The following is a 17,031-nucleotide window of genomic DNA, read 5'->3' as shown; positions in this document are numbered from 1 at the left end:
AGTTTATTAAATCCATCAGATGTTTTAAAATAGTCTTACAAATATTAAGAATTCCTTAAATTTTTCAAAAAATTGAATAAAAATCCCCTTTTCCCTAAGCTGGCACAAAATTCCCTAAGCATAGGGAAAATTCCCTAGGTCTGGTAACACTGCAACTGAGGCATAGCATATCTAAGACTAAGAATTACTACGCTGCATATTCTCGATCGGGGAAACCCAGCCCAGTGAATACCATCTATATAATAATTTACATAATTTTCTACGATTTACTCATCAATTTAGATACTCGAAACTAGAGGGAAAATAAAATAAATAAATAAAGTTCTTGAATATGAAAAAACATAAACGAACGATGGTAGTCTATCAGGACAAAGTATTTTTTTTTTGAAAAAAATAAAACGATTTTTTTGTAAAATATGTAAAATGTAGGTGTTCATTTTTATTAAAGGTACTGAAAATTCAGATTATTTATTTTTAAGAAAATAACGTTTTACGTCGTAGACTTGGCCTGACAGACCACCGTCTTCGAACGGAGTGTTAAATAAACATCACCTGGCAGCATTATTATTATAGCTACAGATTAAATTGATAATTTTAATAAGTGAAAACGAGCAGAATCCCCCATGATATATCATTGTAAGTATAATTTATGTATGGCCCTTAGAGAACAAAATTGTTTGTTGTTAAATCCGAATCCCTGGCTCTCGCTCATTCACCACCGTGATTATCCATTCTCCGATCATTGTCATGGTTGAGAAAACCCTTACAACAAAGTGCCAGTGTCCTCTCTGCGGCCTCTGTTAAGGTTGTGTTTCGGACCGACAGCTTGAAATGCCTTCCGGGAAGGTAGTTAGTTACTGCGAGGGAATCAAATTTGGTCATTGGCGGTAAAATGCTTTGTCCGGGATCCTCCTGGATTGTCGAGGTTAACCCTTTAGTGGCGCAATAAAGTATTAAGTTCATTAAGAGATGAAATTTTCAGGTAGTCGACAGAAACATTGTAATGGACTAAGGTGAAATTTACACCCGTTTCATTACCTTTAAATTATATAGTTAAAACTGTACTTAACTTTTTACTAATCGTAAGAATAAATGCCGAAAATTTAATGTAACCAGCAAAGTGGAGCAAAAAAAATAAGTATGGCAGATATCGAGAAATTTTGAAAATACAGGCAGTTAATTTTGGACCCTATTTTTTTAAGTATATTCACAGAAGTTATCAATGAGATAAAACACAACAGAATACATAAGACGACATGGAAAATTAAGATATATTCATATTATACATTCACTGATAAACACACAGTTTGCTGCCGGAAATGTTTTTACTGTTTCTACTTCATTTGGGTCTCCTGAATCCAAAAATGCCACCATATTTGCTCCATCAGATCGTTTTTAGAAAATACGACAACAGATCACATTTCTAACATATAGGGTAATTTTACGCAGCACCAGCTACATAAATATATGTAGTGCTGCTACCCATCAAATAAACAAAACACGAATAAAAAGTAAGTACCATATTTATTGTATAACAATATACTTACAAAAATCATCACACATATCTGCCAAAAAAACTTAACTTTTCATCTAACCTAACCAGCATCGCAGCACATAATATCTGTTATTCGGCGTCACCTAAAAACTTTCTTTTATAGGATTTTCTTGCAAAGGCTTTAAAAGGACGGTCCCTTTGAAGACTCTAGCAGTAAGCCGCCATCATGTGAGTTATCCATATCTCCTGATACCTCTCTTCCATCGTTTTAATATCTTGGTGCAAGCTTTCCCCTTGTTCCTCACTAAGGTCACCAAGATTTTCTGGGAAACGGTCTGAGTGTCTGTGGAGGTAATGAATTTTAATACTTATATTACAACAGTGTTTGTTAAAATTGTTGAGCATTTCGTCCACTATATCCCGGTAATTTTCCGATTTATTGTTTCCATGCAAATTTTCCACAACTTTCACAAAAGAGCACCATGCATTACATTCAATTTCAGCCATTGATTCTGTAAAATGCAAATCTTTTATAAGTTGTATCTTCTTCTTCTTCTTCTTCAGCCTTCATTCATCCATTGTTGGACATAGGCCTCCTCCAATTGTTTCCACGCTTCCCTATCTTTTGCAATTCTCATCCACTGCTTTCCAGCTACAGTTGTTATATCGTCTATCCATCTCTTTTTGGGTCTTCCCACGCTTCTTTTTGTTTCTCGAGGTCTCCAGAATGTCACTTTATGAGACCATCTGTTGGTGTCTTGTCTTGCTACATGTGCTACCCATTGCCATCTCAATGTCGCTATTTTTTCCATGATGTCGGTTACTTTAGTTATTCGACGTATTTCGGTGTTAGGAATTTTGTCTCTGAGGCTTATATTTAACATGGCCCTCTCCATGGCCCGTTGAGTTACTCTTAATTGTTCTGCCATTTTTCTTGTTATTGCCATAGTTTCCAATCCATAAGTTGCAACTGGTAGTATACAAGTGTCATAGGTTTTTCGTTTTAACTGTATTGGGATTTTTCTGTCTTTTAAAATGAAGCTCAACTTCCCAAAAGCAGCCCATGATGCAAGTTGTATCTAAGGCCCATCAAATATTTTGGCTTTCAATTATTCTTTACTAAGTGCAGTGAATTTGCTGAACAAGCATTCAAAACAAGGACAATTCTGGTCTAGGGCCTTTACAAATTGTTTCATCAGCCCTAGTTTAATATGTAACGGAGGTAATATTATTTTCTCACGGTCGACCAATGCTTCGTTAACTGCGTTAGCTTCTCCTTGAACTGAAGCATCTCTAGAACGCCATTTTCTTCTACTTCATTGTTGGTCCTTAGCCCTGCTATCCTAAAGACACAGGAACTAAGGATATTGTGTATAGCCACCTTGTTGTCCCAGGAAAAAGTTCACCATTTTAAAATCAACACAGATCGCCCACTGATGTTGGTCATACTTGATGTTTTTTGAACATTTTGAATGCGAAAACTAACATCAAACTTTGGATGATTTAATTATACTTACTTTGTCAACATTTTTTTTATAAAGTCATTATTTTTCTAATTTATTTTATTTGACAGATCATCTTATTTAAGCTTGCTACTATTTTTCTCCAACACCAATTTCTTTTTCAATCTTACAATTTACTCGTTTAACAGCATGCCTGGGCTATAACGTTAAATGCACGACAGAAGGTAGGCAGACCAAGGCAGAACAGCAATTTATCCGTTCTTTGTAGGCAATTAAAAAATAGCAATAATGGCCAAGAGGAATGTACTCATATACAGGTGTTATGAGCATTGTTATTTTAACAAGAAGAGTGCCTGAAGTGTTTTTTTCTTTTATTTTAAAGATTTTATTCCATAATAAAACAAACTCATCATAAAAATAGGCAATTTAATCGTTTTTAAAAGTACAACAAAAATTAATAAAACCGTTCATGAAAAACTATTAGAATCGATTTTTGCGATTTCCTGGTCAAGAACGTTTTTAAAAGATCTTAAAAAATGTAAAACAACGTGGAAAAATTGTAGTGCGTGAATTGATTACTATATGGATATGTACATACATAAAAAATGATTTCTAAACCAAAATAAATTCGAAGAATTCCACTGGAAATATTTGTTAAATTAAATCATTAACAACATTAAATGGTTAACGTCTAAACTAAAAATGGTAATTTATGTACGAAGAATAAATAAATATCTCGTCCACGAATTCCGTACACCTTACATTAATCAAATCTTGTAGTTTTTGGAAGAATTTAACAAACTGATACGGAGACATTTCATGCATGTTATTAACTAAAACAAATTCCCTTTGGATTTTTAGTTTTTGATCATTTGTATTTTGTACCTAATGGTAAAATTACCCTTACATTGGAATTCGTCATCAAATAAATTTTTATTACAAACCTTTTGTAACAAATTTTGATCGCATCTGTTGAACAAGTTTTTGAAAAGTTATAGATTTCTACATGTATTACAACAATATCATCAATATTGAAGTCAAACGTTCTTCGGAACTCTACGATCATAAGGATCCCTCTATATGGCTCTTTTATAGATTGTCTCAAAGTGACTAGTCTGTACTGGGTAAATGCACAACATCGATGCCATACTTCTTTGCAAACTTGTATAAAAATAAACATCACTTCTTAATACTTAGCCTAATCCATCTTTTGCGTTGAGGGTAGCTTAAGTACTAATGGCCACTAACGACCCTGCCTGGCTTCCTTCTGTCAGTGGTTCTCAAACATAAATAATATTTGCTACAACATACTTGGGTTAAATTAAAATAAAATAGAAATTAAGAAATGCCTTTTATTTATGTCACACAAACAGTTTGTTTTTAATTTTACAGTATGTGCTAGCGATGCAAACCATTTGTTTATAGATTTAAATAAAATCGAATAAAATAAAACTAAAATATAAATAAACATTTTATTTATGTATTGTTCCGTTCAAAAGTTAAGGGGGGAAGGACTTTTAAAAACTGCACTGTATACATATGTTGGCAGTAACAAAACGTACAAATATCCGAAAATAAAACTAATAAATAAGTTGAAAATAAAAGAAGTCATTGTATTCAATTTCGTGTGTAAGTAATCGTAATTGTACAGCATTATATTTAGTTCCTTTTTCTGTCAATCGCTGTCACATTTAGTTTTTGCTTTACTATCATCATCATCATCATTATTATCGTCACTGTCATCACTATCTCCCTTATTTATATTTATATTAATTGGTTCGATATCATCCAACAAATTGTCAATTTCCCACATTTTTTTTCTGTTGCTATTACGTAGTTTACGTAGTTTTTCCATTTCTCTGGCGTAATGACCTGGTACGCTACTGTAATTAAATTTCGCATTTCAGCTTCTTTAAAATTCGCGTTGCGTCCAGCTATATACCGTTTTACTTCACTCCAAACCATTTTGATGGGATTGAGTTTACAGGGATAGGGTGGGAGACGACATCTTCTATTATGGTGGGGGACAACATCTTCTATTATGTACCTGTCATATTTTGCTTCGAAGACCTTGACTACATCAAGTAACTCGCATTTTAGGTAGTCTTCTTCAAAAAATAGGTCCTTTGACACAAGCCATTCTTGAATATCTTTTTTAGTATTGAACTGTTGGGAATTTGTTCTTTCTGCTGTGATAGGAGGCATTGTCCATTACCACAACAGTTTCTTCTGGCAAATTTAGCATTAAGTTATTTTCGAACCAATCTTCGAAGGTCGGTCCATCCATTTCGTCGTGGTAGTCCTGAGTATTTTTCTTTGCCAAAAACGTGAGCTCTGCTCCATCAACAAATCCACTGGTAGACCCTGCGTGCAATAAAACGAACCGTGCACCACGAACTGTTGGAGCTTTTAATCCTGTTGTCAGACCACGAACAAAAGCATCGCGATGAGATGTAATTGTTTTATCAACCCATTCTTTTTTCACACTGTGCCCGATATTTACCCATGATTCATCCACGATGACGCCACGAGATGATTTCTGGTTTTTCATCAAGTCGTATGCGAAACAGAGTCTTTTCGCAAACACCACTCATTTCTGACACTTTCCTAATTACACTTGATACAGCATCGTTGTTATCCCGATTAAGATGATAATTAATCATATTCATTAGTATCTGCTTCTCTGAAAGTTTCAGAGCTTTTCCACGTTTCCATTAAACAGTTTCCTCCATTTTGCGGTAAAAATTCGGCGTCAAATCTAACAATAGCCAACAACAGAAAATAACAATAATTGCCAACAGCAAATCACAACAACAGCCACCAACAAATAATAACAAAACAGTAACAGTACATCCAAGATGGTAACTCGAATATGTTTACGCGCTCCAAAGAACAAATAAAGACTAATTAAGGCCCTGGATGTATCAAGCTTTTAAACATATTCTGTACAAGAATTACTCTAATTGCTTCTTAATTACTGAATAACTTAGAAGAAAGTATTTGCAGTTGATATCAACCAAAATTACAAATTCCTTACACATTATGGCAATAATTAGCACCATAGGGACATAAATAACATTTTAAATTTGGCAGTTAGTAGAAATTACCGGAATTATTTTAAGCTTTGAAACAAATGTTTATTTAATGCACATTTTATTATACTACTTCTACTAATAAAAGATAAAAGTTGATAAGTTACTATTAGAAACAAATAATGTATAGTATTATGTAAAATTATTAGCAAACGATATTTGTAAATTACATAAAATTGTACGTGAGGACTTGTTGAGAACTCCTGGTTTATTCCGTTTATTTTGAAAGATAGACAATAGAGAACGCCATCGCTTACTGCATAAAACTGGCAACGTCTTGGCGAAATTCCCATAAGGTTAGCATTGCATATCTTACCCTGTACAGACTAGTCACTTTGAGACAAAGTATAGTGTTATGCAAGCGCAACAATTTACCTATTAAGTGAATGTGTATATAAATATAAGCCACATATTTATGAAATTGCATTTTTAATTTATTTGTAGTACAACTTATAATTTTGTTGTAACTATGTCCTTCCACTCTATATACATTTGTTTTTTATTCCTCATCTGTTGTAATAAATTAAAAAACGAATACCGTCTAAAACTTTAGTACCTCACAAAGAACTAGTTCACTCTGTACCGAACCTTCGACAATATTTTCAAAGACACTAGATCAAGTTGATGTCCTCGAACTCTTGTCGATGACCACGCATGAGTAGTACCTTCTCATCGTAACCATAATATACCATACTGGGCAAACTATTTATATAAAATGAGAGAGAACGATGAAAAAAGCCAAGACCGTGAAACAAAAAAAAACAAGCTCTATGAAAGTGAGGACTATTTACGTCATTGACGACTCGTGAGAATTCGACTACGCGCTCAAGGTTATAGAACATTTAAAAATTAAAAGTGTGTGTGTAATACGAAAAGAGAAATACAAATAAAAAAGTGAACATGTGTAAAAATTATAAAATACTTGCTACGTGCATAAATTTGCATTTATTTTCTACTAAAAACAAAACCAATAGTTAAAATCTATGGTTAAAATGTCACTTTTGCCGAGATATAGGTTATTTATGATATGTTATTTTTGACAGCCATATGCACCAACATAATTTTTGACTCCTGAAATTTTCATGCATTTGATTTATAGTGGTATTAACTTTATTGTGTTGTTATTACAACGCGATATTATCAGATGTATAAAAATGAAATTGTCCGTATACACATTTAGGCAAGACCATACCTGGAAGTAATAAAAAAGAACAAATATTTTTTTTGATTTTGTGCGGTACGTTTTTATTGTTTTTTGTTTGAATTTTTTCTAACAATTTCAGTCTAAAATGGTTTTTTTTCAAAACCCAAATTTATATTTTCTTATTATTTTAATATTACTTACTTTTAAAAATATCTAAACATAATTTTACTTAGAAACGCTAAAAAATTCCAAGTGCCAGAAAAAATAGTAAGATTGGTAAAAATAACAATTAGACAAGCCATTTGTGCTGTGAAATGCAGCAATACAGTCTCAGGAGAATTCGAAGTGAAAACAGGTGTTCGTCAAGGAGACCCGTTGTCTACCTTGCTATTCAATATAGTTCTAAAAAAATTGTAAAGGTTAGTGGGATAAATAGGTCCGGCAATATTTTATACAAGGAGCACCAATGCTTAGCATACGCCGATGATGTGGTTCTCATTGCAAGAAATGGAAAAGAACTGGCAAGTATAGCAAAAAGACTGATTCAGGAAAGCTCAATATCTCAATATATCAATAAATCCAAGTACATGGAAATCACGAGCAAAAAATGAATAAACTCCAGGGGCTCTTTTAAATTGAAGGTGGAGGATGGATCAGTTGTAGAATTCGAGAAGGTGGATAAATATATTATATACTTAGGTACTCTTATTGATCTGACATGTTTGGAAGAAACTGAAATCAACCTGAGACTGACCAAAAGCAGCAGATATGTTGGAGCCATGAGCAAAATAATTAAAGCCAAAGATATATCTCGTAATACAAAAATAAGAGTACAGAAAATTATAATTAGATCCACAATGCTATACGCTGCCGAGACATGGACTATGAACAAAACCATACAGAACAGATTGGAAGCATGGGAAAGAAAAATACTTCGCAGAATGTTTGGTGGAAAGTAGTAGAGGGAGAATGGAGAAGACGAACTAATGCAGAAGTGTACCAATTGTATGCTAACTCTACAATAACAAAAGTGGTGGAAAAACGTAGACTAGAATGACTCGGACATCTAGAAAGAATACGAGGTAATAGACTAGTCATGAATATTGTTTGGAGAGTACCTGAGGAAAAAAAAGAGAGGAAGACCAAGAAAGAAATGGAGAGATGTAGTAATAGAAGATGTCAGAGACATAGAAATCAGAGATTGGAATCTGATAGCTAAGAACAGAAAACGATGACCATTATCCATTCAGCAATAGGCGTAAAAGGTCTGCTAACGCTATACATACATACATACATAAACATAATTTAGATACCCATACACAAGATGAGGCTTGAAAAAACAATAATCTCCTCCATTTTTTTTTATATGGGTCTGAACGCAGGCTCTTAAAGGAAGTTGGTAAATGCACTATAGACGCGTTCGAAATATTTCGCTGGCAAATAATGTTGCAAATACCCTAAACCACAAGAAGAACTAGCAAGTCTATTCTAAAACAGTTGCACGTTACAAAAAGTCTTCGGAACATTGTTACCATGAAAGTCACCACTTACTTTGGTCATGTGGTATGTAGATGTCGTCTGGAGAAGCTGTAATTGCAGAGAACGGTGCAAGGAGCAAGAGACCTGGGAAGAACATCAACAAGACATGTGGACCACATAACAAAAGAACTAAATGCCTCACTAAACTATTTTTAGAGTTGTCGGAAACATATAAAGATAAACAGAAATCACGAAGCATGACTGAGAATTCAACATGGCACGATGTCCAAACCGCATAAGGACAAAGAAGAAGACTGAAGGAATATTCGTCTGTTTATTGGATTATTTTGCAATAGAACGAGAAAATAAGAGCCCCGTGTTACCTCTGAATGACGTAAGAGACGTAAATTTCGTAGTCTGCTGCCTATAAGAAATACAGATCAGTCGTCAGAGACTCATCAGACTTTTGACAATAAGGATGTAAAAAAGTTTACCACTGTTACTTCCCAGCTTACCTCTAAAACATCCCCTTGTAGAGGGGTAAAAGGAAAAAACCGATTTACCAAGAATCTGTATGCCGTAGAAAAAAATGTTTCAAATAAAAAATGTAGTTGAGATCATTTTGAACAAAAATGTTTATTAGCACTTTTTGCGTAGAATGGACCGCTTACTCAGAAATAATGCTTGAAGCGACCGGTGATTTTGAATTTCAGCTACGAAATTAATTTTAAATAAAATTTGTATCAACTCAACGGTAAAAATTTGATATCTTTTGATCAGAGTGTCCTATCGACAAAAATCAAAATTCGTTTTAAAGGTAGAGAGTGTAGCTTTGGTAAGCAATTTTTGTATTTTGCTGCAAATTAAGTAATTTTTATAAAGGTGTTAAATAAATAAATGTTGCGCGATTTTTCCCATTTTGTACAATTCTCATGAGACCAATAAAATGAATCACTTTCATTAACCAGTCATAGTGGAATTTCCATTGTTAGAGACTAATCTTCAAAATCTATAACATAAAATTTCGATTTTCAGTTTTGGCAACAAATATGAGACATTTGGAATATGCCTAAGAATTTAAACTTTTAAAGTAAAAACGATCACACGTTACGGGAAAAGCCTCCAGGAGGGCCGTATTAAATGAAATTTGTAACTGAAGCTGTGTTGTTTCAAAAAACGTTCTAGTACATTCAAAAAGAACCAGCTTTAAACATTTTAAATCGTTTGTAATGTGGAAGTTTAAATTCAGCGTTTTTTTTTAGTCATATTTCAAATGCTTCACATTTGTTGCCAAAACTCAAAACCGAAATTTCATGCTATATATTTTGAAAATTAGTATCTAACAATGGAAATTTCGTAGTAACGGTCAATGAAAGTGATTAGTTTTATTGATATCACAAGAATCATAAAAAATGGCAAAAATCGATCAACGTGTATTTTTTAACAACACTTTTATACAATACGACTTAATTTGGGGTAAAATACAAAAATTGCATACGAAAGATGTACTCTTCGCATTTAAAACGCATTTTGATTTTTGTCAATAGGAAACTCTAAAATTAATTTCTTGCGCGTAACTGACATTCAAAATCGACGGTCGCTTTAAGCATTGTTTCTGAGAGAACGGTTTATTTTACACAAAAAGAGCTAATAAACATTTTTTTCTAAGGAATACAGATTCTTGGTAAATCGATCCTCCCCACAAGTGGTAAACATTTGTTTTTTTTTCGGGTCCCAAAATTGACTTTCTTATTTTGATTTTTGTCGATAGGACACTGTGGATAGTGTTTAACCGATTAAACATTAGGTAAAATATTAAATGCAATAAGGTCGTATTCCACTGCCGTCTTAGAGAGCTGCTAGACGTTTATCCTGTATATATACACGTAAGGAGAATTTATAAGAGAAAATTATAGATATTAATTGTTTAGTAAACAAGTAACAGAGAAAAATATCTTTGACAAGTAATGATATCTAACCTCTGAATTGTTAATCAAAAACATGGCAGCTGCGCATGCGCACGTCATATGATGAAAATGCTGATAGATCAAATTAATCTAATCAATGACATCATCGAAATAATCTTGAAAAGAAAAAAATCTCTCATTATTTTCCTAGATATATAAAGAATTATTCCACAAATTGGAGATGTTTCTGGCACAACAATTTGCTCAAATTTTGAAGTCTTATTTCACAGATAGATATCTTCTAATAAAGCAAGAGAAATAAAGTAAAGTTTCTTTATCTGGTGCCGTCCGCTACACAGACGTCCATGCTGATTAAATAATGGAATTTTAAGCAACCGTCTGAGACACTACATTTTGAACTCTTCAGTACAATTTAGCGACATTACTTTAAATGACCAGGTCTTGCTACCATATGTAGCATTTTAGCACGTGAATACGGAGATCCAATGAGCTTCGCGCTGACAAAGGTAGTTATTGAATTTGGTAAAAGTATTTTCAGCTATTACTACTCGAATCTTAACTTCTTTGTCGCAGTCCCACTTATTAATGGAGCAGCTCCAAGATATTTAAATTTCTCAACTCTGTCTATAAGTTAGTTAGTTATCATTAATTTCATTTTTGTGATACTAATGTCAATACCATATTCCTCTTCCACTATACAGTAGACTAGGATCAAAATATATCGAATTTTTACGGTCGAGTTAATACAAATCTTATTTAAAATTAATTTCGTGTGCGTAACTGAGATTCAAAATCGTTAATTGCTTCAAGGGAACGGTTCGTTCTACACAATAAGTCCTAACAAACATTTTTGTTCAAAATGATCTCAGCTACGTCAGAAACTGTTTAATGGGAAGCCGGGGGTAGAACTTTTTTGACTTTTTTTGGGATCTAAAAATTAATACCTTTAATATTGTTCTGAAGCTATTTTCTTGTGGCATTTTAAATTAATTACTATTTAACTGGGAATAAGCCACAATTAAGGGTTAAAATACGTTTATTGACGTTTCAATTTTTTTAATTTCCGATTTAAGAACGATTTCCGAAGTGGAAATTGAAACGTCAATAAACGTATTTTAAGCCTTAATTGTGGCTTATTCCCAGTTAAATAGTAATTAATTAATACCTTTAGCAAAATTTAGCTTGTTCGTATGATTTTTATAGGATCAATTACATTTTGGTCTATAACAACTGGAGTTTAAAAGAACAAAGCTATGAAATGATTCAAATTTTTGAGCTGTGTCATAGAAATTTATCGTATACAAAAAAAGTCGGGGAAAATAAAAATGAAAGAAAATAGAGACCTTTCTTATCTTAATCTTTTGATATATATATTATATAGAAGTTATTTTTCTTGAACTAAATTCTCGTTGTAATAGAATCGATGCGACTTATTTTACAAAGACTTTAAAGTCGATTTTACAAGAAATATATTAAAAAGATCTCTTTTTTGGCATACATAATCTTCGTAAAGTTAAAGGTCAGTTCTATACTGCAAAAGTTCTGCATATATTTACAATTTGCATACATTTCATGTTACCAACTAGTGCTAGACATACTATTGTAGACGTTAGCGTAAACTTTTACAAAACCTTGTTTAACCTTGTAAACCGAACAAGCAATATTCTATGCTAAAAGGTATATTTTCAATGCAATCAAAGTAAGTCCTATGGCTCAAAATTTACTTTGCTAAATTCGGGTAAACCCTTTAATTCAAATCAAAGCACCGGCAATGTCGTAAGTGTATGTGCGTACTTGTACTTACGTTTCTATTCGTTGAACTTGACTCGAAGCGCTCGTTGTTCGTTCATCGAGTTAGCCTTGAATTAGAAGTGCGGCCAAAGACCCTTTTCAATGCTAGTTGCTCCTAGCTGAGAAAAGAACTATTGAAGAAATAATCAAAAGGAATGACGCGTATTATTGAGAAAATAGACGCGACGATTATAGTCAAGGAATCGACGAATCACTGACAAATTTATCAGAAATTATACGTTTTCGATAAGTTTTTCTTTCACACGATTCTTTAACTTTTGTTTGTGAGAAAATCGAAATTACATTTGAAAAAGAAACATCCAACTGTTTCATTATAGTTTATTAAGAAAAAGCAATGTGATATACACCATTTTTTGAGTCATAATCGACCCAGAAAACAATAGGCCCTTGTCGTTTGCACAATCTGCTTCCTGCTGCTTGCTTTTATACACCCACAAAAAAACGAAATAAACTCGTACAAAGATCATCTACTCTCTAAATATCTTCTATATATAGATATATTATAGTATAATGCAACATATCTGCGAGAATTAATAATGTGCGACAAAATATTATTTTTAATGCTTTGTTGGAAATTTAATACGTTAAAATGATAAAATTCCATCCAAGAAATATGGATGATAAAATTTGAATAATTATTATCAATACTCGTATGATAATGAGCTCTTAACTTTTACTAACGGTTCAAAAAGTGCTACAATAGAAATAGAAAAGTACATACTGGCATATCGATAGGTATGGCAGATAAAATACAAAGTAAAAGAAGAATAGTAGTTCGCTTTAAAAACTGACAGAGACAGAGAATTAAAGACTTCTGGTCTATAATGGTATACCTATTTTATCACCAGAGAGAAAACAAAAACTCCAGAGAAAAAAATAAACAAACAAACAGAGGATAGTTCATAGCTCTAAATAGTCGACAAACACTGCAAATCGCCGCTCTGTGTGGGCCCCAAGTGGGTAAGGACCAACGAACCCACAACAGGACCTTTTCTATAGACATACTATAAAAAAAAACTAACAAAAAACATAAAAAAACAGCCTAAAAAAATTAATAAAACACTAATACACAACCGGCGAAAGCCAACAAAAAAACAAACAAAAAACAAAAAACCCGGGCACGTAAGGCTCAATCACTTGAGCACTAAGTCTCCACACCGGACGTAGTCCGTAGAATATATATATATATATATATATATATATATATATATATATATATATATATATATATATATAGAAAAGAAATTTAATCTTTGCAGATTAGTTAAATAGTAAACTCTTAAATATTGGGGAAATCTGCAAGAAATACTCTAATGTGTATCAATTGTTTCGCCGAACGTTTTCGCCAAAGAGAATTAATTTGGCTTCTTCAGGGCTGAAAGAGAATAAATTATAATTAGCTACCATATATTATCTATTAAAACATTATTGATCTTACCGTAACTTAGAATTGTAGAGTTAGAATATTAAAAAACTTTGCTAGTAACATAGTGGTGTTTTTTGTTACTATGTGCAAAAAAAAGTTTTTTATAAGGATTGAAATGTATGGTAGCTTCGAACTTGACACGTAAAGGCTTACCCAAGGTTAATGTAGTTGCATTGGGTTTTTCGATTAACCTTGGGTAAGCCTTTACGTGTCAAGTTCGAAGCTACCATACATTTCAATCCTTATAAAAAACTTTTTTTTGCACATAGTAACAAAAAACACCACTATGTTACTAGCAAAGTTTTTTAATATTCTAACTCTACAATTCTAAGTTACGGTAAGATCAATAATGTTTTAATAGATAATATATGGTAGCTAATTATAATTTATTCTCTTTCAGCCCTGAAGAAGCCAAATTAATTCTCTTTGGCGAAAACGTTCGGCGAAACAATTGATACACATTAGAGTATTTCTTGCAGATTTCCCCAATATTTAAGAGTTTACTATATATATATATATATATATATATATATATATATATATATATATATATATATATATGTATATATATACGGCGACTATCAAAAGGGCGTATAGCTTATCTTCGTTATTACTGAACGTCTACCGACATACGAGATATCACATGACAGTATCAATACATATAATTTGCTTATTCTGCCTGTCTGTTTGTCTGTCCGTAACGAAAACCTTAACGCGGGCTGGTATTACATCATATATCCGTTGTTATTGGTCTGATTGGAGCGTGTGATGCGTTAAATGAAAGGGGCGGGGATAAGGAAAAACAAACAAGGGACTTCTAGACGGGCCCTGCACCTTATCTTCGTTATTAAGGAATTATAATGACATACACAGAGACATCACATGACAGTATGGATAATAATAGACACACTACAAGGTAAATTTGCTTTACTGACCTGAAGAAGGCCTCTGAATGAGTAAAAAATAAACAACTGATCGAATCCTAACATGTGACATAGCAAATGAAAGTGGAAGATATATTAAACATATTAAAATCTAAAAGATACTTAAAACATTAAAACTCCGGAACTAACAAACCAATCACTTTTTTTAAGAAGCGTCTTAGTACTTCCAATACGTACTTTGAAAAAAAAAATGGTTCACAATTTAAAAAGTTTTTCTTTGTTCACAATTAGTTCAATTGTTTATTAGCTCAAAATTCAATAATTATTAACAAAAGGCCCTAGCTAGGCTCTCCTAATTAACGAATTTTCATTTTCAAAATGAATTTGAAGGTTTGAAGGCCTTCTATATGTAATATAAGACCTCAGTTTTGGATTTCTGGATTTTTTTTGGGATTTTTAGTACTTTTAAAAAAAAATATTTCGAATTAACGTGTCTCGACATCTTTGGTCATTGACACGGGAGCAAAGGTTTACAATAGTACCTACAGAGTTATGATGCAGAGTTTACAATAGTAAAGAATTACAATATTATGTAATTTATATTTTGTTAAGCAACTGTGTCTCTTTAAGAAGTCTATTAGGTTCTTGAGTCGGCTTGAACAGTTCTTTTAAAAGTGAGTTATATTGTTGGCAATGTGAGTGGCCTGGTAGTGTTGACATTCTCTGAGGATGTGCTTGACGGTAATATGAATATCATTGCAGTAGGAGCATAACTGTTGGTGTGTAGAGGACATAAGATGACCGTGTGTCAAACGGGTGTGTCCTATCCTCAATCATCTTTTCTTTTCTGTTCAGGGATGCCAGGGATAAATAGCTGTTAACATTAGGTTGTATTTCTCTGAGCTTTGTATCTTTGGTGATCCAAAATTCCTGCCACTTGCCTTGGATATTCCTGTTGAATTTTGATTTTATATCTTCTTGCAGCTATATGTTGTAATTGGTTAGTTGGATGTAGATGCTTCTTTTACAGCGCTGTCAGCCATCTCATTTCCTGGGATACCTATGTGAGAAGACAACCATATTATTGTTATTGAAGTCCCTCGAGAAGTGTGGAGTACTTCTAGTATTTTTTGCACTAGGTGATGTTGATTGAAAATATTTTCTAACGAATGAATTGCGGATCAGGAATCGGGGCACAGAGCTACACTTTGATGATTGTCAAAAGAGATCTCGAGAGCCTGTGAAATACTTTTTAATTAATAACAATAATTTTGAAGATTTTCAACCACGTTTATCTTAGTAAAATTTGTTTGCAAAAGTTCTTATTCTTATTAAGATATACTTGTTTTATTCCTTTATAAAATTGTTCTAAACCCAATAGTTGCTGATATATATGAGAAAAACAAGGAAAAATACTGAGTTTTTTTAAATCATTGTTTAATAAAAAGTTATGCCCACTTTTGAAACTCACGCATAGTGAAATTATAATTATGATCTAGTGATAGGTACTTTGAAGCGATTTTTGCAAGAAACTACGTTTATATAGCTACTTACCACGCAATGGTGGTAAACAGATACCGCCTGTATTTTATTAAATTAGCAAAAAAGTTTCAGCAAATATTTTCAGAGGTTTTATTTTTCTTTACTAGAAAACCATCCTGTAGATCAACCATTACATTTACCAAACATTACTTAATGGGTATAATTAATTTATAAAAACCGAACTTACTTACTAGTTCTCAGCTACAAGAAAACTCACCTGAAACAAATACATAGATAATTAAAAAGAGAAAAACTGCATAAACAAACAAATAAAAACTAAAATAAAAAACAAGTCTTTCGGAAAAGGACTGTTTCGTAATAAATCTGATTTATTTAAAAGAATCGTTGACTATTTGCATCTATAATTATCCATAGCACTCTAGGAGGTCTACAGTAATTTCCATGAATTCAAGATATTTTCCTTATATTTCTTCGCTACCAGTGCTGTGAATAGCTCCGTAACTGCATAGGCAGGTTCGTCATCTTGTTTATTATTCTCTTGACCTTTTCCGGTTTTTACCTCGATAAAAACAAGAATCCGCAAATTCTAATAGTATAACTGCGGTGTATTCAGTTGATGATATAATTCATTTATATTATGAGGTAAATTTTTAAAGTACGTTTCAATTTATGTAAGTTATATCAGGTTATAGTTTCATTAATGTTCAGAAAGATTCGTCTTAAAAATCTTTCCAGGAACATAAAATGTACTAATGAGTGTCATATCGTCTTATCGCAGGTAATGTTTGAAGAAAATAGTGAATTA

General features: G+C 32.6%; 1 protein-coding gene across 6 annotated transcripts in view; it reads right to left on the bottom strand.

Annotated features, from left to right (window-relative positions):
* Positions 1-17,031, bottom strand: part of heph (polypyrimidine tract-binding protein 1 heph) — a 539,711-nt gene that overhangs the window by 360,735 nt on the left and 161,945 nt on the right. For 3 of the 6 annotated variants that reach the window (XM_072536696.1, XM_072536700.1, XM_072536699.1), the window contains exon 2: positions 16,457-16,482. The exons of the other annotated variants lie outside the window; for them this stretch is intronic. The gene's annotated coding sequence lies outside the window, so the exon portion shown is untranslated. The remainder of the gene's footprint in view (positions 1-16,456; positions 16,483-17,031) is intronic. 6 annotated transcript variants of the gene reach the window in all.

The sequence above is a fragment of the Diabrotica undecimpunctata genome, chromosome 7, assembly GCF_040954645.1.
Source record: "Diabrotica undecimpunctata isolate CICGRU chromosome 7, icDiaUnde3, whole genome shotgun sequence".
Lineage (NCBI taxonomy): Eukaryota > Metazoa > Arthropoda > Insecta > Coleoptera > Chrysomelidae > Diabrotica > Diabrotica undecimpunctata.
This window is presented reverse-complemented; position numbering and strand designations above follow the sequence as displayed.